This window comes from Equus caballus, chromosome 5 (assembly GCF_041296265.1).
Source record: "Equus caballus isolate H_3958 breed thoroughbred chromosome 5, TB-T2T, whole genome shotgun sequence".
Lineage (NCBI taxonomy): Eukaryota > Metazoa > Chordata > Mammalia > Perissodactyla > Equidae > Equus > Equus caballus.
Genome location: NC_091688.1, coordinates 368,850 through 391,727, shown reverse-complemented (window position 1 = coordinate 391,727; position 22,878 = coordinate 368,850). Strand labels below are relative to the sequence as shown.

Below are 22,878 nucleotides of genomic sequence, written 5' to 3'. Positions count from 1 at the left end.
AAAAATAAAGAATCACTTTGCTCAAAATCTACCATTTGGATTAAAGGAGACGGAAAACAGCGGAAGGCCCCTGAACGTGCGAAGTCTCTGAAAGTGAGTGGGGCAAAAAGAGTCACAATGTAAACGGGAGGTCAGACATGTCGATGTCCATAGGAGAAGAGAAATATTCAGGAGGAAGGGTGTCAAATGAAGAGTGATGACGTGAGGAATGCAAGGCTGAGGAAAGAAAATACCGATGCTTTTAGAAGGAAGAAAACCATATAAGACTAGATCAGGCCACAGAATAACTGATCGAGCTGTAAGCAACAGGCTCAAGAAAGCACACAAACCAGGAAGTACAAAGAAAAGATTCTGCAGGCAGGTAACGGGATGCCCCACCTGGTCAAGGCACCAGAGAGGCAGAGCCGCCCAGGGCTCAGGCAGGCTGACCGAGGAGAGGAGGGTGCAGCAACCCCGGCTTACACTGGGCATGAGTCAGCTCCCAGTCAGACGCGGGATGTGGGCTCTGCGCCTTCCCGGGGAGCTCTGCAGCGCAGCTGTTCACATAACAGGTGCGTGAGCCGGGCTGCGCGAGCGAACAGGAGCCCGTGCACTTCACTGATCTGAATAGAGCTGGATTCTGGGCTGCCTTACATTGTACTTAAGCGGTTTGGCCTTCCAACGGTCTGTTTTGTGCCAGACACTATTGAAGGTTGGATAACAGAACAAGCGACAAGGGAATTCCCACCATTGCCAAGGTTCTGAAATGGAGCCCCAGCCCTCTTCCCCTCCTCGAAGTAGGGGCCACAAAGAGTTATGCCGAGGAGGCCCCAGGAGCCACCCAAGCTCCCTGCGCAGGTCTGAGGAGGGGGAGCTGGGGCGGGGACTGCTTCCTCAGACAAGGGCTCAGCAATTCCGGGAGGCCAAGGCCCTGAGCAAAGTCTCCTGCGGCACTGGCCACCGTTTCTTTTCACACCCCAGTCACCAACTTCCCAGGAAGATCCCCTAGCCTGTCCACATAAGCCCACCTGAGCAAGAGAACTCTTCCCAGGGCTGTCACCCCATCCTAGGGGCCCTCACCTCCACTATTAGGAGTCTCCTTTTCCCCATTCTAAGTTTGCAAATTCAATTCAAATGCCTATAGGGACCAGGCGGGCACAAAAATGAGCGAAGCAGGCTGAGCATCAGGCAACAGGGAGGGGAGGAGACTGTGGCAACCTACAAGTCCACATTTGTCTGGACCGGGCAGCAGTGACTCAGCCCCTGCTAACTGCCGCCATGGAGAAAACGGAGGCCAATACTGTCAGAGCTTCCGCTGTTTGACAAGAAGAAATCTGGATTTCTATGTGAAATCTTATTTTTAAATTTTGGTAACCAACTATAATTAATCTGCAGGGTTGTCTGGGTAGGCGGAGGCAAAGAATTTGCGAGTTGAAACGTCCTTGAAGTCTATTTAGGCCAAACTATTCGTTTTACGCATGAACAAATGGAAGCCCAGAAAGATTCAGTGATTTCCCAACAGCCATAGAGTAACCTAAATGGTTCAAGTCCCGGGTCTCCCAACTTTTAATCCAGAACGCGTTCCTCTAGACCACCCTGCCCGTCATTAGGTGGCCTCTGCAATTACTCAGGCACGAGATGGTGAAGCACTGAACAGGGATGGGGACCCTGGAAGGAAGAAGGTCAGTTTCGCTGTGATCTTGACCCTAAAGAATAATTTCTATTTGTTTATTCGGTTATCCATCCATCCACCCAACGTTTATGGACGATCATTCTATGAACCAAGGGCTGTGCTAAACTCTGGGTATACAGAGGTGGCCAAGGCATCACTCCTCCTTCCAAGCAGCTCACAGGCTGTGAGTGGGCTCAGCTGATGCTGCAGCCAGAACCAACAAGGTGACGCATCCCGGCAACCACGCCGCCGCAGGCCTGCTCATGTGAACTCTCAGCCAATGTTCACACCCTCCCTTCCTCTGAAAGCATCTCCCATCACTGGATGCCATCCCTGAGAAGCTGGGAAGAGGCTGGAGAATTTCCCCTACTCAAAGAGAGCCTGAGCACTTAAGTGATGCACAGGAAGCAGGAATAAGGACTGGGACCCGACCCAGACTCTCAAGGCCAAGCCCCTTCCAGCTCCGAGAGGGCAAGTGCCGGCTCAGGCACTGCCTTGTCCAAGCGGCCACTTGATACCAGCTTAAGTTGCTGTGTGGTATGTGCTGGGGAGGGAAGAGGAGAGCCCAGACTGGGACCCCCCTGCCTGTTTATCAAGTGGCCTGCTCAATTCCAGTGGCAGCTGGCAGCTGATCTGGGTGACCAAATAGTGATGGCATCCTTGGGCCACAGCGTCCGCGAGCAAGGAGAGCATCATCACTCAGTCTGGCTCCCTCCATCAGCAAGAGATTCCCAGCACTGGCTCTTCCCTCACGGCACCCGGGAGGGGGGGTGGGCAGGGCAGGGGCAGGCCGGGGGCTGCAGCGCTCCGCCTGCCGCTCCGCCTTGTTTCGCCAGGACTCTTGTGTAAACATCAAGCACAGTCCTATAGCTGGCACCCAGAGGGTGACCCGTTGTGTGGAAAGGATGGAGCCCCTGCGGCTCTTGGGTGGAGAGGTGCAAGGGGCTGGGGCCTCTGGGCCTTTCAGTTCTTGCGGGATAATGGGCCATGACTCCTTTGTAAATGTGCTGAGCCCAAAGGTGAGCAGGGAACGGGGGGGCTGGCTTGTGCCAGGATTCACAGAAGGAAGAAGAGAGACATGCAGGGATGGAAGAGGAAAAATTAAAATACAGTGAGCATCTACTAGGGGCCAGGCCCTTGGAATGTGAGAAAATTGAGTCTGGGAGGTTAAATAATTTGTCCATGGTCACACGGCTGGCCAGGCAGACTTGAACCCAGTTCCATGTGACTCTCCCAAATCTATGCTCTTACATAATACTATGCTGCTGGGACCGGGAAGGCCGACTGGGTGCCAGAGGACACCGGCATCAGTGGAGAGAAAGGCCTGGAAAAGATTCAGGATTTGGAAACTCTGACCCCTGGGGCTGAAAATGCAGTGGAAATTAGTGTTCTTTTCTCTAGTGATGATGGAAGACCTCAGCATCCTATTTCCTAGTCTCATTAAGTGGATTTTCCCAGTGTTAGGAAATCTTCACCTGCTCCCCCTCCCAGGGCTGAGCGCCTTAGGTCAGAGGGACATACAGGAAACAGAGGGATCTGGGGCCATCCTTGAGATTCCTCCACATTGACGGACTGTTCCTAATGTCCCCCATCAAAGTAGACTGTGGGAGTTGAGTAGGGACCAGAGGCACACCCAGAGCGTTACCCCAACTTATTTCAGTGGTCCGTTTTCCAAACTTACAATATCACCCCTTTTCCTCTGACCATGGGAAGCCCAGGACTGCAGACAACACCAAGCTAAATCTACTCAAACAATTTTTTATTAAGTACTTACTATATGCCAGGTACTATTCTAGGTGCTTGGGATACATGAGTGATCAGAAAGACTAAAATCCTTGCCCTGTGGGGCGTACAGTCCAGCAGAATCAAAGTAAAAGTCTCTTTGTTTGTGAGGTAGTGTTGGTTAGCAGAAGGGGCATGGGTCCTGGCGTCAGACAGGCCTGGGCAAGCACTAGGCACCAGACGCCCGGGCCAGCTACATAACTCACAGTGTTAGCTTTCTTATTTGTAAAATGAGGACAATGACATGTTGTACGGGTTAAAGATAATGTATGAAAAAGGCCTGGCATATAGCAGGGTCCAAAAATGGTACTCGTTTTTTCCAGGCCCACCTGAACCGGCAGATTCTGGGGCGACCACATGCCCCCTTCTTTAGGGCTGCAACCAGGACAACATCTCCAGGATGTCTTTGAGACAGTTTGGTGTAGCGAAGAGCACACCTGGGTTTGAAGCCACGTAAAGTTAAGGACTTTCCCTCCAGAAACATCTGCTCCCACCCACAGCCCCTGGTGGAGGGACAGTCCTGTCTGCTTCGTCCCCACTCCCCTCCAGCAGGCCACAGACAATGAGCAGGGGTGGACACTGGACCTGGAATCAGCATCTCTGATATGTGGACTGAGAGACTGGGTTAACTTACTTTGGAGAGCCCAGCGGGAAGGTCATACAGATCTGATCTGCGGCCTGGCTAACCACAATGGGTGTTGCACGTGGACGAGGGAGCAGAGAAGAGATGCTCCCGGTCAGAGAGAAGGCACAGTCCACACAGGGGTGACACTCCTCCACCGAGTTCTGTGATATTTCTCTGTACCCTTTAAGTAAAGCCCTCCTTCACTTCTGCTTCCTTGAGTGGGTTTCTCTTCTTGCAGTCAGATGATCTCTAAGACAAACCCTGTACCTGCCTCAGAAGGTGGTTGTTGTGACATATTTGAAAGCAGCTGGCACTTAGTCGACATTCAATAAATGCTTTCGAATCTCTCTGTGTTCTTGTCAACCAACCAGTCACTCAGCAATGGGAAGAGGAAATCCATACATGGGCTAGCCTAGGGTCGCGCCTCAGCTTATGTTTTACATAGATCTTTACTAGTCTGTAAAATGAAGACAATATTGACTTTTTTGTCTGCTAGGAATACTAAATGAGATAATCCAAGTTTAATATCTAGCACATAATGAATGTTAGCTTGGACTATTACTTCTGTTGTTATCATTATTTAAGATGCAGCAAGTGTTGTTTTTGGTCTTGATCTAGGCAAGGAGGGGGGACACAGCAAGCAGGATTCTGGACTGGACAGTAAGAGGACAGAGAAGGATGTGCTGGGGATGAGGCCGAGAGGCTGGGCAGGAGAGAGAAGGGCCTGAAATGGGAAGGGGCACTGGAACAACAAGCCTCATGTATTTCTAGCACTTGAGTGTTTATGGGATGCTTTCGGCTACCACATCTCATTTGTCCAACACAACACTCTATAGGTGGACGAGGAATGGTGGTATTATACACGCTGTACAGATGGGAAAACTGAGGCTCGAGAAAGATGTGTATAGTATCTACCATTATCTACCAAATCCACTCTCTGATCCTGGAATACCACGCTGCCTCTGGAAAGTAGGGTGGTGGGGCGAAAGGAGAAGTAAGGATCAGAGGAGAAACCAGAGGGTTTCTCTGGAAGTTTATTTTTTCATTCCAAGATTCCACTCAGATCCCTTCTGGGCATCCCAGCAACAAAATTTGTCTGCCCCATCAGACTCAGAGGCTCCAGAACGTGCGCATGGGGCTGCAAAGTCAGACAACACTGGGGTGCCAGCCCAAGGGCTGGATATACCAGGAGGGACGAACACCTCGCTTCAGCACCAGGCCCTGGCCCAAGAGAAGGCTTCCTCTGGCAAAGGACAAGGGCAATCTCCACCATCAGGCCACAGTCTACTGGTAACACAGCGGTTGCCCTGCGGTGGTCTCCAAGGCCCCATGCAGCTCAGTCGAGTATGGAGTCTAGGTCTTATCCTCCTGAAGTCAGGGATTAAAGGTCCTCCAGAGACAAATACGAGTTCTCTGGGACACTGCCACCATCAGGGCTTTCCGCGGGCCCCAGGCTCAGCACACTTGTCCTTGAGCTGCAAGCTGACGATTCTGAGCCACTCCCTGCCTCCTGGACACCACTACTCCCAACATCCTAACACAGTGCCTGGCACACAGTTTGTGCTCAGCTCAGGTTTGCTGAACGAACAAATGAGTAAGTGAACAAGCAAATGAATGACAGATTGGCTCTGGCAATAACATCAGCCTGTGCTGTCCCCTTACAGCGGCTCCACCCTGCTAACTCTTAGCCCCCAAAATCAGAACTTTGCAGCCAAGCTGGCTTAGTCAGCTGCAGAGGAAGACGTGGAGGTCAGAATGCTTCCCCTCCACACTTCCTCTGACCTCTCAGAGGGGCCACACCCAGGGCAAAGGGCCGGGCCAGGGATGCCCAGGCAGGAGGGAGGCTCTGCCCACCCCTTTCCAGGGCTTCTGCTTCCCCTCTCTAGTGCTGTGTTTCTCCTAGCTCAAGGCCCACCGTCCGGGAGGAGCTGTGGAAAGAACCAAGAGGAGAAACCCAGCTCCAGCGGGAGCCAAGCAGTGATGAGGGTGGTGGCAGGGCGCTCCTGCGCACTCTCTCCAGCGCTAACGCCCTTCACTGTTAATAGCAGGAGAGATGGTAACAATCACGGCACAAGGCTTTGGTGGTTTCCAGCATCTTTCTGCCAAAGTGCTTCTAGCACATGCCTCCCCATGCCACACACCATCCTTGGAGGGGCTGGAATGGTTCTTGTTATGTGGGTAGAGAAACTGGGTACCAAGGAGGTTTGGTGTTGATCTGGGTCACACAATGACGCACTGATGGGGTCAGGGGCCCAGTCACAGACTTGGAATGGGGAGGACTGGGCTCTAGCTATGGCTCAGCCTGAAACTGCCAAACTATAGTAATACGCCACTTAACGACGGGGAGACATTCTGAGAAAAGTGTTGTCAGGCAATTTCGTCGGTGTGCAAGCATCCCAGAGCGCACTTATACAAACCTAGATGGTGTAGCCTACTACACACCTAGGCTGCACGCTACTAATCTTATGGAACGGCTGTCATATGTGAGGCCCGTTGTTGCCCGACACACGGTTATGGGGTGCAGGACTGTGGTCTGGCGTCTTTGAGGGAGTCTCTAGGTTTCAGTTTTCTCACTTGTGAAAGAGGGAAATTAGACCAGTTTTCCAACTCCATCCATCTCAAATGCTCCAGCTCAGGAAAAGGAGCTCCCTCCAGCCCTAAGCCTGGTGGCTGAGCTCTCCTGCACCAAGGTCAGAAAGCCCTGGAAGTTTGGATGCCAGCTGTGCCTGTCCTAGCACCCTAACAGAGGTCCTATGGGTGCCCCCTACAAAGAAGGCTGTGGTACAGATAGCAGGGAGGAAACATCAAAAATCTTCCTAATGGTCCATGAGCACCAGGAAAGCAGGCGGGCAGCAGAATGCTGCTAGGGCGATGCCATCCTGCCAGCGACACTGGTGCCAGCTCAGACAAAGACTGGAGGCATTGCATAAGGCGATGGGGGCAGCCTCCCTTACCTAGCAGAGCATCTGACTCTCCGTGATGCGCAGTGTCCTCAGCTGGATGCAGCAGCACAGCCGTTCCCACCTCCTCCACCCTCTGCTCCATCAAACCCCCCCCCATCAAATCCCCCATCCTCTCCTCCATCAAATCCCCCATCCTCCCCTCCACCAAATCCCCCATCCTCCCCTCCATCAAATCCCCCATCCTCCCCTCCATCAAATCCCCCATCCTCCCCTCCATCAAATCCCCCATCCTCCCCTCCATCAAATCCCCCATCCTCCCCTCCATCAAATCCCCCATCCTCCCCTCCATCAAATCCCCCATCCTCCCCTCCATCAAATCCCCCATCCTCCCCTCCATCAAATCCCCCATCCTCTCCTCCATCAAATCCCCCATCCTCCCCTCCATCAAATCCCCCATCCTCTCCTCCATCAAATCTCTCCTCATTCAAATCCTATTTGGCAACCACCTCCTCCAAGAATAATTTCCAAGTGAACTCTGCCAAATTCTGGTCTCTACATTCCTACTAACACCCCTTCAGCTCCCAGCATCACTAGGTCACGTGTCCCTCTGCCAGATGAGGCTTCAAATGCGTGTTTCCGCTGATGTCTGCCACTAGGAGGAGAAAGAAGAGGGTGAATATTCCTAATTCCTCCTTTCTCAGTTCCTCCATCCTCAGCTCCCATGACATGAATGAAGCAGAGCACTCAGAGCACAGGGAGAGTAGATTATCGACGGACAGCACTCTCTCCGCCCGTGGGCAGCTGCCCTGACCAGTTACCAGGAAGGCTAACACTGGAACCTCAACCAGAGTCTGGACAAGGGCTCAGCCAAGGTGTCTACCTCCAGGGCCAAAAGTCTGGACTGAGACGGAGGGCAGGCTGGCCTAGCAGTGGGCAGCTTTATCCAAATTTCTCCAAACCCAATCCACAGTTCAGATGAAACCTCACCTCTCCATCCCACAGTGTTGCGGTAGTCCTTTATTTCAAAGGCCTAATAATATTAATATTAGCCTGAACCATATTAAATCGTCTTTTGTAAACTGCCTTCAAAAGTGGCTGCACACTGGAGATTTCCTATGGTTGGACCAAGAACTCTTTGGGAAATCACGTTCCCTGGGAGACGGTAAACTCCCTGCAAGCCCGGACCTTGCCATCTCTAGCCAGTCCTTCTTGGTGTCTGGCCTAGAACGCAGCAGAATTGTGGATTTGGAAGGTGCCGAGTAGGGACTTCTGAGCTGAACTTCCAGGCAGGTGGAGATGGGAAATCTGACAACCTGCCTTACTCCCAACCTCAAGGGTGCCTGTCCACAAGGCAGATCCTTTTAGGTCTCTTTGCCTCTGGCCACTCTGGGTAGAAGGACAGAACTTAGCTACAGCTAGATTCAAGGATAAAAAGACTTCGGTCTGGGCGTGGAGAGTTTTGCCCTTTGTAGAAAAGGAAGGTCTTGAATCAGAAATGCCTGTTTGTCCAGGCTTGGTTTCATTTTACAGTGGGAGAGATGAACGCCCAGAGACATCACCTGCCTCGGTCAAGGACACACAGCAGGTAAGAGCCCAGATGAGCAGTTTTCTGACTCCTAGACCTGTGCTCTTCTGGCAGGTCTGGCAGCACAGAGAACAAACTCCTCCCTGTCTGCCCCCTTCCAACTTCCTGGCTCCTGCTCTTTCAGGCTCCCCAGCAAGACAGGAGAGAAACTGACTAAAAGATCAACAGCCTGCTCCTACGCGAAGAGAGCCCTGAGTCACGCCAAGCGTGGCCCCAGGCTTTCCAGAGAGGGAAAAGAGAGGGAAGAGACAGACACACAAGAGCAGTCCAGGAAACCTGATCTCTCTCCAGAGCTAGGGCCAGGCTGCAAGGCGGGGATGGACAGCATGGTGATTTGGGTCACTGATAGGGCAGCCTGAATGCAGTGCCCACCCAGGCGAAGCCTGGAAGGCCTTGCTTAGCCCAGGTACGAAGGCTCAGGGCGGGCATGGCCAGGTTCTTTCAGAATCACCTAATTCAAGAATTCAGAAGGGATGTGAAAGGTTGGTCAGAAACAACCTCTGGGCTCTTGTGGATTTCTCCTCTTACATCCTGGGACCCTTCCTCAAAAGGCAGGTGGGTGACTCTGGAAGCCCTCAGTCCCTAGGCTTCCTCAGCTGGCCTATGGCATGGTGGGAAAATGCCTGCTCCTTACCTGTTGCCCCTGGCCAAGCTGGCCCCTGCAGAAGGAGAGGCAGCAAGGGTGAGAAGGCGGACTCCCTGCATCAGGAAGATCCCTCCAGGTGCCGTGTGGGGACCAGAGAGCTTAGAAAAGATGGTCCTGTGGGTCAGGAGTTTGGGAGATGAGTGACAAGAGTCCAGGAACCTAGGGGTCCTTCCTGGCAGTGACGTCTCTCCCAAACTTAGTATGAGGAAAAATTTCAAACCTGAAACGTTAAAAAAATTGTACAATAGACAACTCCAGACACTTCACTCAGATTCGCCAATTGTTAACATTTTGTACAGCCTCTCTCCATGCTTACATATGTGCACACACACTTCTCTTGCTGAGCAGACACTCTGCTCCTAAATACTTCTGCATAACCTCTAAGAACAAGGATATTCTCTTACAAAACCATTATCATTACCATTATCACACCTTAAAAAATTAATAATTATATGTCATCTAATACCTACATTAAAAATTTCCCAATTGTCCCAGGATGTCTTTTATGGCCTTTTTTTTGACCCAAGATCCAATTAAAGTTTTTGCATTGCCTTTGGCAAAATGTCTCCTTAGTTTCTTTAAATCTAGACCGGTTTCCACCTCCCTGCCCTTCTCCCCAAACACACAATTTTACTGTTTTTTTTAATGGCATTCACTTTTTTGAAGTCTCAGTCAGCGGTCAAGTAGAATGGCTCACATGCTAGATGTGTCGTTTGTCTCCTCATGATTAGATTCTGGATAAACATTTTTGCCAAGAATATAGGTGATGTGGTTGAACTTCTTACAGCACACCAAGAGAACATAACAGGGGGTTCCACTCCAGCCGGGGTTCAGTTACTTGGTTAAGGTGGTCGGTGCTGAATCCCCCGCTGCAAGGACAGGTTTTCCCTTTCGTAGGGAGTGAGTGATCCGTGAGGAGAGACACTGAGACCAACCTTTCACCCAGCGGTTTACCCACTACTGGCCTAGCCTGAATCAGCTATTCTACTGGGGGCTGCCGACTGGCAAACAAAGTTCTTTATTACTTCCACATTTCGTTAGCTGGCATTTCTCTTAAGAGTTTTCCCTCCCTGCCCCATTTTAACTGTCAGAATGGACTCACGGAATCTTTTATCTAATGTCTTACAATCTATTACTCTCATTCTTCTTGATGCTCACCATATCCCAGATTTGCCCAGGGGGAGGCCCTTGAAGCCAACTCCTGTGTCCTTTCGTTCTGAGCACGTTCCAGCTTTCTGGCTTAACACGATCCACCTGTAGTTTCCCAGGCGCAGACTTCAAACGGCCATTTCTCCACGGAGCACTGCCTTCTCTCAGTGGGAAGTTGCACAAAGCACAGTCCGGGCACTAGGTGCCTCCAGAGCTCCTGGCAGCAGGGCTCCCAGGCCCTTCCAGCGGACGGACCCAGGAGGCACAGCAAGAATTACCGGGTTCTGCCTCACCTTCCCCTATTTCATATTTTTGTCTCTCTCCTTCCATAGTGAAACCCTGATTTCCAGAAATATCAACACAATTACTCATTTGATGTGTCTTACAACAAACAGAAAACTGTTTCCAATTTATGACACCAATACTATGACCAAGAACACACCTACAAAGCAAAGCTCAAGATTTTTTTTGCAGTTCTTTTTAGCCTTACATTCTCCTAAAGACACAGAGTCAGGGTGTTAAACTCAACAATTACTTGAATTTAATCCTTTCTTTGTAGAGTCATTAAGTTGATACTCATTCAGGCTCGTTGTTTCTGTTGGGGTCGGCTTTAGGGTTCACTTTCTCCTTTCTTTTGGATCTAATGTAATTTGTGAATATGTAAAATATTTACCTGGTTCGAAAATCAAAACTGTCTGAAAAGGTACAATGAGTGAAGTGTCACTCCCACCCTCCCTCCCCCACCCTGTTTCCAGCCCTTTCCTCAGGTAACCATTCTAATGAACTCCTCGTTTATCCTTCCTGTGTGTGTGTGTATATTGGCAAAAAACATTCTTATTTCTCCTGCTTTCCCAAGGTGGTATACTATATGCACTCTTTTGCATCTTGCTTTTTTCACTTAATAACACATCCTAGACATCACAGCATATCAATGTACGGGGCTTCTACTCAGTTGTCTGGCTGCACAGTTCTCTGCTGTGTGCATCTACCATTATTCATCCAACCAGCCTATTAAGAACTGGCACTGGGCAGTTCCCAATGATTCCCTTATTACAAATATGCCCTAAAGAATCACCTGAGGCATGTCTTTTTGTATTTGTGAATGTGCATTTTCTGGATAAATTCCTAGAAGGGGGACTCCTGGGTAAATGCATAGTTGTTTCGTTAGACACTGCTAACTGTTGGGATTGTACTGGTTTGCACCGCTGGCATTGATTTTGCAATCTATGTGCATCTTGCTATGAAGTGTTCTGAGCTGAGAGTTTCCCTGAGCCTACCTGAGAGTCTTAACCTTCTCCCCAATAAACACACCATCCCAAGTTCCCTCTGCCCTAGGGATCCGGCAGGAAGGCAAGAGCAAAGGGCTCTCACTGATGCTACTCCAGTTCACCTTCCTGAATTGCCCCAGAGATTTCTGTACTTATTTTGGGAAACCAGAGCAGGGAGAAGACTCCAGCCAGAGAGGACCTAGAGTGAGGAGAGGCACAGAGGGGGCCCTCGCCCCTTGGCACCTATGTTCTCACCTTTCTTTCTCTCCTTTGGCCTCCCCTCTACCGCCCAACACAAATTGCCTCCAAGGCAACCCCCTTGCGCCCCGACTGGGAGCCCTTGGCTCTGGTTCTAACTGGATCCCGCCTGGTTTCCCTCCTCAACCCACGTTCACATGGGCTGAACACAGAGGACTGGCTTAAGGTGGAGGCAGAGTGGAAGGTCCCTGTCATCCGTTTTAACATGAGCAGAGGAAGTCAGTCAGTGGAACAAGAACGGCTCACACAAGGGAAAGAGGAAAGAGGAGACAAAGAGAGATGCTGGGAGAGGAAGCCGAGTACAAAACATTCCACACAAGCTTTTGGACTCCAGCCCCAGGGCCTGCTTTACTCCTCCGACAGCTCCGCAGAGAGCGGAAGGCTGTCGTCCGGGTTTGACCCGGCCCAGGTGCTCTGCTTACTTGTGGCCTTGCCCTTCTCGTCCCTCTCCTTCCCACTCTACCCACCAAATACTGACTGGGGATGACAGGAATCAGTGCCAGGCGGGGGAGCAGGGCGCCAGGCTGGGAAGGGGCCCTGCGTGAGGGCAGGCTTGCGGGGAGAGGTCAGAGGGCTGGCCTCCTCCAGGGAAGGCAGGGAGGCCCAGGGCGGGCATTCCTCTTCAAGGTCAAATCAAACACCTGCGTCAATCTGAGCGAAACATGCTTCTTAAGATCCTGGGGACCAAGAACGAACACCTTCCTTTCCTTCCTCCAAAGCCTGGTGGATCTGGAACGCTCTGGACGGGCAGGGTTTATCCACGTCTTTGGGTGCTGGGCCCAAGGCCAGGGGCAGAGGAAAAAAGAGAAAAGGGCCCACAGGAATTACTGAAAGAAGCTAAATTCTTGAATAAGAGGCAGTTGCCTGTGGAATGCTGGAATTCGTGACAGGTGGCAGCTGGGTCAATGCTGGGCTGAGCCGCCCTGGGCCCCTCTTCCTCTCAGCACCCTCCAGTCAGCGAGACTGGGGAGGAGTAAGGCCCCCAGCATCCTTGCTCAGGAAACTCCCCCTTGCCCCACACCTTACTTCTTCCAGCACTTGCACTTTGGGCAAGCTCTCACTGCTCCACTTCTGCCCCCTAACTGGGTCCTCTCATTCTGACTTTCTTCTGACATCAAAGACCATAGGGATCTGACAAATCTGACTCAGCCACTCCCTCCCACCGTTACTGTGGGAGCAGGCTTTCCACTGTGCAGAGGGGAAACCGAAGACCACAGGGCGAGTTAGCGATCAACTCAGAGGGGGTGATTCCCAGGCTCCCTCAGTGCCACTTCCTTCTTCCAACAAACACTGACCAAGCACCTCAGCATCGCAGGCGCTGTGCCGGGGCTGCGCGTCCCAGGACTAAGACAGCTGCGCTCCTTCGACTTGACCTTGAATCCAGGAGGGACAGAAGGTGGGAGAGGAAGAGGCTGAGGCTCAGCATGCAGGAAACCTCTGCTCCCCAGCCCGGAGCACCTGCTGCACGGAGCACCCAGAGGAAGACTGAGCCGGAGGGTGGAGCCGAGCTGCCACGGGTTTGCTGGGTTGCTGCAGCGTCAATCCAGCCTGCAGCCCTAGGAAGGGCTGGCGCTGTGGGGAGATTCCCCGCCGCCCACCGCGACTCAAGGCCACAGAAGCAGAGCCTCCTGCGCTAAATAGGGACCAGCTCCTCAGGGAGAAGCCCCGCCCGAACCCACCCCTAGTCAGAGCACTGAACTAGGAAGGCCAGCTGTAGAAGTGGTGGGATTATGCGCGTCCAAGATGGGAGGGTGCCAGAGAAGAGGGAGCACCATGGTTCCCGGGGCGTACCTCGGCTGGATGGTGGCAGGGAGGAGGGGCTCCCAGGCAGGGCAAAGAAATGGGTTCCCCTCCCTCCCTACAGAACAAGGGCATGGGTGCTATCTTGGGTTCCCTGCCCACTGTGGAAGGCCTCACTCCCTCCCTGACCAGAACGCAGCGAGGGAGGAGCCATTGGGCCTTGCGGTGCAGTCAGATCAATCACCCAGCACCTCAAAAGGAAAATTGGTTCCTACTGCTTCCCCAGCCCATTTAATCTCTCCTCCAAGTCTTTTGCTTTCTTCTTTTCAGTTTCTAAGCTCTGGCCCTTACCGCTCCTCGAACAAAACTAGCTGGGCAGGTGCTTCCTCTCCCGGAGCCTGACCCTCCCTCCTGCCCCCATCAGGCTGCTTCAGGTCCCGGACCCACCTACCAGAGCCAGCTCCCACGCCACCACCTCTAGCCAACGAGGGAACTGGGCTCACCAGCCATCAGAGCCATCACCTCCTCCTGCCCTCCTCCTAGACCTCGCCCCACCCTATCCCTCCTGACCCCTGGGCCCCCCTCCATGGCCTGTCCCAGCCTAGGATGATCCTGGTCTCTTCTCTTCCCTCCATGTAAAGAGGGCCCGAAGCTGAGTGGGCTGGAGGGGGCCTCCGAATAGGAAGGGCAAGAGGGGGCAGCTCTGGGGAGTGGCTCAAGGAGGGAGGAAGGATCTTAAGACTTCTTGCCAGACACCCCGCCCAGCGGAGGAGATGGCACTGTAGAATGGGATTGTACTTCCCCTCCCCCAGCAGAGTCAGTTGAAGGCTCGCCTATCTTCATCTGACATCCCCTCTACCAGGCCAGCTGGCATCCGCCGGCATCATGTCTGCAAGCGACTGTAGTCGGGCAGGAACGCCCAGGAGGGAGGTGCTTCTGGCCAAGAGAGTGCCTACTCTCTCCTGGGATGTGGCCGGCCACTCCTGCGTCCTCCACACCCAGCTGGAGAAGAGCGGTGGGTCCTTTCGTGAGATGGAGGAGTGTGTGAGGCTGGACTCGCCTGGGGAGGATGCCAGCCGGCCTCCTCCACCCTAAGAGCGAGCCAAGGATGTTAGTGAGCGTGTGTGTGAAAGGAGAGCAGGAGGGACAATCCCAGCCTTAATTTCCAGCTCTTCAGCAAGACAACGCAGGCGCCCAAGATGCTCAGGGACCCCCCCCCCCAAGGATGCCGGGGACCAACTCCCAATTGCCAAACACTGGCTAGCCCCAGTCACCAGCCTTGACACTGCAAACTTTCCAACGCCACCCCTTCTCCTTTCTCCCCTTTGGGACCAGAGATGTATGGGGCGGTGCCCTTAGAGACACTCATACAGTTGGCTCTTGAGCTCTGCACACACTCAAACAACAGCGGTTCAAGGGAACTCCCAGCTTTTTCCACAGCTAATTATAGACGTGAAAGTCTGAGGATGTTTTGCAAGCGGCAGAGAGAAACTGCTGAGGTTTCTCTACAAAGCCAAAGAAATTGAATTTGTCCACTCCCCTTCCCCACCCCCCCAACTTCTCCCAGGTCCTGCCTCCACCCACCCCTAGCGCGCCCCCTCCCACTCCCCACAGCAACCCCTCCTCCTTGTTGAAAATTTCTTACTCAGTTCTTTTTTTTCCATCTCTCTTTGGGGCTTTCGAGAAAGGGAACAGACGCGGAAAATATTTTTGCAACGGTTTTCCATTCTGTGTCTCATTCCCAAGCCAAGGGGGAGGAGGAGGGCAGGAGCGGGTGGGGGGACATAAATGCTTTTTCCAAAAGCTCAGTTTGGGTGTGAAAAAAACACTCCCTCCATTTCCCTACCCCCCAAGGCCCAGGAATGACAAAAAGTAGGAAAAGAAACAGAAATCACTCGTTTGATTATATGGTTTCTCAAAACAGAGCTAGGAAAGAAAAAGAGAATTTGACAAATCTGCGCCCGCGCGAGCGCGCGCACACACCCCAAACCCAGCGGCAAACAATATGCTAGGAAGAGGAAATTCAGGGGGTTTAAGAAGCCGTTGAGAGGAAAGAAAGAAACAAAGTTTGCACACCGCGAGTCAATTCACTCTCCGCAAGCCTACCTCTTTCTAGCAAAGGTCCAGGCTCCGCGCGGCGCTCGCCCTGCGGGTTTCCATGGACGGAGCGAGGCAGGCGCCCGGGCCGCCCCGGCGTGGCCACCGCGCGCGAGATGCCGGCTGCGCTCTCCGCCCGTCCCGCTCCGGCCCAGTGGAAGGACCTCGCGGGGTCCCGGAAGAAAACGGGCGCAGCAGAGCTGGGCGGGGGTCCCCGGGCTCGCTCTCCGCGGAGGGATGCGTCCCCAGGAAGTTCGCGCCCCTCCCTCGGCCCCCGCGTCGGACAGTCTCAGCGGCAGAGCTTTCTCGCGAAAATGCTCGTCATGGCAACAGCTCCAGCCGACTCGGGCGGACCCGGGCCGCCCGCCCGCGAGCCGAGCTGGGGAGCGGGGGGCGGGGCGCGAGGGGCGGGGCGCGCGGCGCGGGCGGGGCCTGGCGGGGGCCGGGCCGGCCCTCCGCCGTTAAGGTGGCCCCGCGGCGCGCTGCGGCCGCTTCCTGGTTTGTCTTAAGGGGGCCTGGGGGAGGGAGGGGAGGAATCCTCTCTGCAGGATTTCCTCCGCCGTTGCTCTCACTGGCGAAGCGAAGGTAGGGTGGGGGGTAGCGGTGGGCAGTGGATGTGGGTGCGGTATTCAACCGTTGCTGGGTGGAGGGAAAAGGAAGCTTCTGCAGGCGGCTGGCTTCCTGCAGCTCCTAGGGCCTCTCAACCTCTTACTTGCTTAGACCCAGGACCCAGGACCCAGAAACCCAGGGTGTCTGCGGACACTTGTACATCCCTTCCCACCCGCCTGCTCTGTCTGAATAGGGGGCTCCCCGAACAGGAGAAGGAGTTGCTTTGGATGCACACACACGTACACAGCTTTGCTTCTACACACACCTTAGTACATACCGCCTTCCCCAGATTTCACACACACACCCCAGGCTCATTTTGCTCCTCTTGCCTCTGTACCCATCAGAGGCGCGTCCACAGTGCATGATAATAGCTGCCTTCTTTTGTCTCCTATGGTTGTGGCTCTGGCACCAAAACCTTTGTATATGTGGTACATTTCTAATGCTCATGGCAATCTTGAAAGGTACTTATTATTGTCCTCATTTCAGAGCTGAGGAAATTGAGGATCAGTGACTCGCCCAGGGTTACACATCTGGCTAATAACACAGCCAGGATGCATGCCCAAGTCGACTGACTCCGAAGCCCGTGTGCTTTCCTGCATTTGTGTCATCCTCTGGCACACATTTCCATTTTAATTTGCACACACTCAGACAGCCATGCACACTTATACACAGCCTATAAACTATTAATCACACCCCCACAGCCACACACTCACCAGCATTGTGCAACAGGGCCTCCCATAGATTTTACCTAGAACCTTGTGGCTTTCAAGTACAGACATGCACCATCGACTGGTTGCCACAACACATCGTCATTGACTGATATATTCCCACACCTACCTCAGCACACACTTGCCCATATTCATATGCTGTGGGAGGCATTAACATATACCTCAGCGGTCAGAGGTGTAAACTATGCTGTGAGGAAGGCAACTGGACGCAACTTCAGGGGTTTGGGAAGAGGCCTCTTTGATCCTCCCAACCTAACCCAACACTTCGCACCACACCTGTCCTCCGTGGCCCAGGATGGGGGAAGGTGCATATGCACATGGAGACACAGAGCTGTAAACCAGATCCCTGGGGCCTGGTGTCCCTCTCCTTCTTAGCACCCTTCCCAATTCCTAGCATTTGGGTCCTTTCTGTCCTCTCTTTGTCTTCCTACCCTACTATTCTCAATAACCCATCCACATCCTCTTTCTGGAGCCAGGGAAAGTTAAAAGACAAAAGTACAGAAACTTTCTTAGAGGAGTTGGGCTGGGCTCAGAACTCAGAGTTCCCCAGTGTGGAGCTAGGGATTGCCTGCTGCCATCTATCTTGGGGACCGGATCCTACGTAAGCCCCTGCCCGTTCTGTGCCTCTCCTCCCCTGCCCAGACCAGATGGAAGGCTGCCGAGGTGGGGAGGGGAGCGTAGGCTCACCCTTCGTGGAAACCATCCTTGGGTGGTTTCCCAGCAGTCCTTTCTTCCCAGAGACTGAAGGTCTCACCTTCCTAGCCCTGGGAGGGCACCGAAGGTGAGATCTGTTCCCATTCACTCCTGGCTCCTCTCCCAGCGGCTGTGGTCCTCCCACCCCGCTCCGCAGGGCATTTCAGTGGAAGAACTGATGGCAGGGATAGAGATGGTACCTGGCCAGAGTCTGGAAGGTCCCACCGAAATGTCGGCTTCAGGAGCCCAGATCGATGGTTGGGGAAGACAGGCATGAAAGGAAAGGAATCGGCCGAAGCGAGCTTCAGATTTAATGGCTTGTCAGGCTCCCTGCCGGATTGCCACAATTTGACGTTTCGGCACCCAATGAATGTCAGTTGCATCTTTATTGTGAGAAAGCCAGTCTCTGAAACGGTGTTTTCAATGTATTAAAGTATATTTTGAGCTTGTCTGCAGTGGCTGTGTGTGGAGGCATTGCCTAACTGTTCAATAAACTTGTCTTGGTGGAATAAGAATTTAGGCCAGATGTGTGGGCCCAGTAAAGGAGAATTCTGCTTCAGCTGCCTGGTGTGTGGGGGCTGGGATGTGGTGCCAGCTCATAGCTGGTTAGTATTTGAAAGGCAAGATCCTCTCCAGGGAGACAGGCTCTGCAGGGGAGGTGCTGCCAAAAGAGGCTTTGATGTCTGCCCCGCCTCTGGCTGGCGGATCCATGGGCAGGCCAGGAGGATGACTTCCATAGGAGCGGGCAGGCAGCTCCTCCCTGGTCTCAGTGCTCAGTGCTCCTCCTGCGAGGTGGGGGTTGTGGGCTGAGAGAAGAGGCTCTCCTACCCCATTCCAACTCCAGTTCCTGTGTAGACAGGAGAGAAGGATGTGACAGCTGGCAAAGTGACGCCAAGGGAGGCTACAGCCCGATGTCTACAGCTGAGCCCACCACTGAATGTTTTCTGGAATCCCAGAAGCCTCAGTGCCTTGTTTCTTCCAGCAGCAGTCTTGAGGTCTAGAAATGATAAAAATAAGTCTACCCATAAAAAGAACCACTAAATGGGGGCCAGCCCAGTGGCGCAGCGGTTAAGTTCACACGTTCTGCTTTGGCGACCTGGGGTTTGCCAGTTCGGATCTCGGGTGTGGACATGGCACCACTTATCAAGCCAGGCTGTGGCAGGCGTCCCACATGTAAAGTAGAGGAAGATGAGCATGGATGTTAGCTCAGGGCTAATCTTCCTCAAAAAAAAAAAAAAGAAAAGAAAATAGGAAACAAAAAGAACCACTAAATGTCAGAAAGTGGATTTGTGCCCTTCCCCCACTGTATCAGGAGGGAGGGCACTGCCCCAGCTTCAGAGGTTCCGGGTTGGGCTGACGTGCACGCTGGCTGCCCTCGCCTCCCATGCCCCTTTCCTTCTTAGCCCCACTGCCCCTTGACTTCCTCTTCCCTCTCCTCAGCCGGGTGTCCTGGCCTCCCCAAAGCAGGTCAGTCTCAGCAGGGCTCCCGTCACTGTGGGCCCTGTCCCCACCCCATCTCTCCCTTGAAGAAAATGCAGTCAGCCTGTCCCTCCCTCCGCTGATAACAGAATATGTTCCTCTGGCCTCTTGAGAGCCCCACCTTGAGCTCCCCAAATCACCGTCACCATTCACCCTTCTCCCCGCCTCCCTTGAGAGCACACTGCATCTCTCCCTACTGTGGACAGCTACGGTTTGTGTGTCTAGAACAGCAACCATCCTCCCACACCCAGACCCAGTTCTCGAAGATGGTCTTCTCCTCACCGTTAAGATGGGCACTGTCATTTTGGTAGAGGTCCCACCCCTATCTGTCACAATTACATCCTTGCCTGGGATTTTGAACGTAAGACCGAAGGGAGAAGAAGACTGGATTCCCTCTAGCAGGGGACACTGGGCATGGGGGAGTGAGGCTCCGGAAGTATCGGGGCCGTGTTCCCTGCCACATGGAAGAAGCCTGCCAGTAGGAGAGAATAAAGCTTGCCTGCAGAGAAAGGCAGAGAAGCAGCCTGAAGAGCAAGTCCTGGAAGCGTCTGAGTGAGCCATACTCACATCCGACTATGCCCTGGCTGCCCCTACAAGTGTGTGAGTTATGCACGCACAAGCTACATTAAGTTGTTTTTTTGGTCACTTGTACTAAGTAATACAGAAATGTCATATGGAAAGTAATATAGAAACCCTCTGAGCTGGTACCTGCCATTTAGGCATACTCATTTCAGTGAATTTTATTCATTACTGAATACCTACTATTCAATTCACTATACATTTCTTGAATGTCTACTATTTTCACATCCACTGGGCCCAGATGAGTATAAAGAGATAACAGTTTAGTGGAGGAAAAAGATATTTGCATAGCATAAACAACCACAATGGAAGGTGTTATAGTATTCTTTCCAGCATATTTATTGAGTGCTTACTTTGTGCTAGGTAGTACGTGTTAAAGGAAGAAGTGTGAAAATACTGCTGTGGACATTCTGGAAGTGACACCTTCTGCGAGGAATGTTCGAAGACTCTAGAAAAGAGATGGTATTTGGAGGGACCTGGAAATCTTGAAGAGTAAGCTTTAAACTGTTTTGGATGGAGGGTGAGTGGGGTGAGCTGTGAGGATGATGACATGAGAAAGGTAGGAGGTGAGAAGAACAGAGTGAAGGCTGGGACGTGGTTTGGGACTGGACTGTCAAGGGCCCTGCATGGCCTCGTCGGGCCTGTGGTCAGCAAGCTGGCTGTGGCAGCAGTGTGTAGGGTAGACTGGAAACCTAGGCGGCCAGCCCAGTGCAGTACTAGGCAATTTTGTATAACATAGTTATATATAACACAGTCCCTGCCTTCTAGAAGCTTCTGATCTAGTTGTGGAGACCCATAAATCAGATAACAACAAAACAAAGTATGTGATTAAGTCTCAAGCTTGGATCCAGATGAAAAATCCATGAAAGTGTAGTGAAGGGGAAGCGGAAGATGGGCAGGAGCTTTTTGAGGAAGGCTTGTCAGAGTTGGAAGGACTCTGGCTGGACTTTGAAATTCTTCCCAATGTCTCTCTTCCTACTCCCCTGCGGAGCAGGGCTGGTGATGGCAGAAGGCAGAGGAGACAGAGGCATTTATCCAAGCGACATCTGCCCCCATGCCCTTTGTCTGTCCTTGTCATGTATAACCAAGGGCAGGGCTACTGAGGAGGAAACTGGACTAATGTAGCTACGGCCTGGCCCCAAAGGCTGGGGGACAAGAGTGCCAGCTAAGGAACTAGGGTAAGAGTGCTAGGCAGAGATATCAAGGCAGAAGTCCATGGAATTGGCGTTGCCAAGGTCACAGGAGATAAAGGAAGGCTGCAATTAGATAAGAACACAGATGGCCAAGATTTACCCTCTGAGACAAGCTCCTCATCTATGGTCAAGCAGCTGACTCTCAAGTCTGTGGCGAGGATTGCTTCAGGAACCAGGTAGGGAGGACTCTGCTCCTGGAAGACAGCAGTGACGTCAGCTGGGAGGGCCCAAGGACGGTTGGGAAGGATGGTTCTGGCTGTGTCAGTAGGAGCGATAAACATAGCAGCAGCAACAGCAGCAGCAGCAGCAGCAGCAGCAGCAGCGAGCCAGGCTGCTTTTCCACTGCAGGAGCCTTGCTGGGCCCCGGCACAGGAGGCCTGGCTTCCACTGCACCCCCTTGCTGAGTGTGGGTGGTCGTTTACACTGAAGAAGCAACAATTGCATTTTCCCATTTCCTGGGATTCCTGTGGAGAGGACTGGATGGGACCACCTTTCCCAGATCGTTAGAAAGTGTCTGAATCTGCAAGGGTGTGATGCAGAATTGCATCAAATGAGGCTTTCTCTGCTGGCTTGGGAGGAGCCAGTCTCTGTCACCACAGAGGTCTTTGTGGCTCAACTTTTGTTTGTTGGGTTTTTGGCATTTTGTTGTGTTGCCGGTTTCATGCTCTGATTCTGGCAATAACAAGATTTAGTGGGGGTGCCAAGAGTTGTGTTCCACACTGGGATCTCAGGCAGAGCGTGGTTCGAGAGCAAAGACATGGAGCTGGGCAGCGGGAGTGTGTTTGCACACAAGAACCTGTGTGCTGGCCCATAGCTCCTGGAGCGAAGGCTCGTCTCTTCTTCCTCATCTCTGCGTCCCCGGTGACTTGGCACGCCTGGGACATCTGGGTCATCTTGTTAAATGAGGGAGTGCAGAGTCTGACATGGGAAAGCCAGAACCGAAGGAGGGGAGGGCCGGAGCGTTGTATGTGTCCAGGCTGTCTGAGGACGTGCAGAATCAGTTTGACCAACCTGGGAGCATATTTTGCTGTTCCAATTTCATTCTGGTTCACTTTGCAGTGGTTTGGTTTTAATTTCACTTTGAACTCGTTAATCAGTTTTTTTAAAACTCAAGTTTGGTTCATGGTTTGTTTTTCTAACAAAATATCTGTCTCTCATTTGTTTCAGTATACAACACATTAGTGCCATTTAAAAATAGCTTTTAGGGGGCCGGTCCCGTGGCCGAGTGGTTAAGTTTGGGTGCTCTGCTTCCGTGGCCCAGGGTCTCGCCGGTTCGGATCCTGGGTGTGGACATGGCACCGCTCATCAGACCATGCTGAGGTGGCATCCCACATGCTACAACTAGAAGGACCCACAACTAAAAATATACAACTATGTACCGGGGGCTTTGGGGAGAAAAAGGAAAAATAAAATCTTTAAAAAAAAATAGCTTTTAGTTGGGGCCAACCTGGTGGTGTAGTGGTTAAGTTTGCACGCTCCACTTTGGGCGGCCTGGAGTTCGCAGGTTCAGACTCCAGAGGCAGACCTACACACTGCTCATCAAGCCATTCTGTGGTGGCATCCCACATGCAAAATAGAGCAAGATTGGCACAGATGTTAGCTCAGGGCTAATCTTCCTTGTCAAAACAAAAAGGTTTTGGTTAATGATTGTGCTCAATAGAGCTGAGGAAGTAAGTGTGGAAAGAAGGAAACAAGTGGTGACTTTTAAATTTAGTTTTTAATTCCAATTAGAGTGTCAGCAATGCCTTAAGTGCTCATTAAGTTTCAAATGAGGATCAAAGAAAAGCCAATTGGAAGGGTCCTTCCTGGCCCCCATGCCAGGCAGGAAGAGGTGACACTCCGTCCCATCTCACAGGGCCCCTCTTCCAGAGCCTGTCGTAACTCTTCTGTGTT

At 52.4% G+C, this 22,878-nt stretch overlaps 1 protein-coding gene and 1 long non-coding RNA gene across 6 annotated transcripts in view; one reads left to right on the top strand and one right to left on the bottom strand.

Annotated features, from left to right (window-relative positions):
• The window catches only part of ATP2B4 (ATPase plasma membrane Ca2+ transporting 4), a 97,479-nt gene extending 81,357 nt beyond the window's left edge, over positions 1–16,122 (bottom strand). For 4 of the 5 annotated variants that reach the window (XM_005609576.4, XM_001488283.5, XM_023640317.2 and 1 more), the window contains exon 1: positions 15,714–16,106. The gene's annotated coding sequence lies outside the window, so the exon portion shown is untranslated. Of the gene's footprint in view, positions 1–15,713 lie in introns of all 5 variants that reach the window. The other variant, XM_001488326.5, reaches the window with a different exon arrangement.
• A 60-nt stretch (positions 16,123–16,182) lies between these two features.
• Positions 16,183–22,878, top strand: part of LOC138923994 (uncharacterized) — a 62,265-nt gene continuing 55,569 nt past the window's right edge. Inside the window, exons 1-2 of the long non-coding RNA XR_011438406.1 lie at positions 16,183–16,289; positions 20,156–20,284. This is a non-coding gene — a long non-coding RNA (uncharacterized lncRNA). The remainder of the gene's footprint in view (positions 16,290–20,155; positions 20,285–22,878) is intronic.